Source organism: Leptonychotes weddellii, chromosome 15 (genome assembly GCF_054177405.1).
Source record: "Leptonychotes weddellii isolate Sample4059 chromosome 15, ASM5417740v2, whole genome shotgun sequence".
Lineage (NCBI taxonomy): Eukaryota > Metazoa > Chordata > Mammalia > Carnivora > Phocidae > Leptonychotes > Leptonychotes weddellii.
Genome location: NC_138383.1, coordinates 50,150,800 through 50,152,166, shown reverse-complemented (window position 1 = coordinate 50,152,166; position 1,367 = coordinate 50,150,800).

Genomic DNA, 1,367 nt, shown 5'->3' with positions numbered 1-1,367 from the left:
TCCGTCTGAGTGTCTGGACTTCTCACTTCAGAACCTGCCCTTTTAAACGTTACGCCAGCTGTCCTTGGGTACCTGTCACCAAGCCTTGGACGGGGCATTGCAAATAGAAATTGCGAAAAGAAGGCATCCACGAATGAGACCACTAAGGCTTGCGGGGGCGGGGGGGAGGACTAAAGAAAATTGGAACAAAAATGTAAAACTGCTTGCTGAGGTCTCGCCCACCCGGACCCACGGGCCACAGCCCACCCGGCGGCGGGTCTAGGACCCCGGACAACTGGCAGGTGCACCAGCCCGCGCCGCGCGGAGCCTCGCCGGAGTCGACTCGCGCGAGACCCAGCGGGCGCTTCGGGCCCGGCCGAGTCTGCGCAGAGGAGACCCCCGAGCGGGCGGGGACGGGAGCCGCGGGCCCGGCCGAGTCTGCGCAGAGGAGACCCCGAGAGGGTGCCGCAGGGCCGCCCGAGCCTGCGCAGAGGAGACCCCCGAGCGGGCGGGAAATGTCCGCCGCGGCAGCTGGCGGCGGGGGTGGGGGGACCGCCGGCTCGGGGCGCGCTCCTGACGCGGGCCGAGCCGGGGCTGCGCGATGGCCGCCGTGGAGGGGGCCGCGGCGGAGCGGGAGGCTGGGGTGGCCTGGCGGTGAGACCTGCTGCGTGCGCAGAGCCGGGGGTCCCGGCGCCCGGGCACCTTAACCCCCCCCGGGGAAGCGGGGCGCAGAGCAGACCCCTGGAGGCCGGCCAGTGGGGAGAGGCTGGGCCTCGGGGACGGCGGGGCTGGGTCCCCTTCTGGCTCCCGGCGCGCGCCGCCACGACCATCCGCTGCCGCCTCTCCGTACCCTGGTGGGTTCCAGCTCCCTCCTGGGGGGCAGCGAGCTGCCTCTCCCCCAGGCCCAGGCTGCCCCCGCTCCCTGCCCTGCGCTGTGCCCGGAGCCTTTGCGCAAGACCTCGTTTCTGGGCTCCGGGGGTGACCGAGGGCCGCGATGGGGGACCAGACCGAACCACAGGAATGAGCTGTGCGGGCCAGACGTGTTGTCCTACTTGATCTGAAATGTTCCTAACCTGGGAGCTCAGAGGAGTGGGGCGAGGTCTAGGCCAGTCTCTTCTTTGTAAAGGTCTGCCCATCCTTTTATGAGTAGCTTCAAAAACCCCTTCCTCTGGGAAGCCTTCCAGAGTTGCCACCCGCATCTCTGAGCTTCTCATCTCGTTTAGCTCATTGAGCTAGTGCTTACTAACTTGTTTCACGTGTGTGCCTGAGTGTGCAAGTCTCCGGGTCCCTCTCTAGGCAGGGGCTCTATCGTTGTAACGCATGCACGCAAATATGACTTTAAAAAGACTGAAATGGTTAGAAGGTGCCAACAGGTGGGCCTGCAGCTG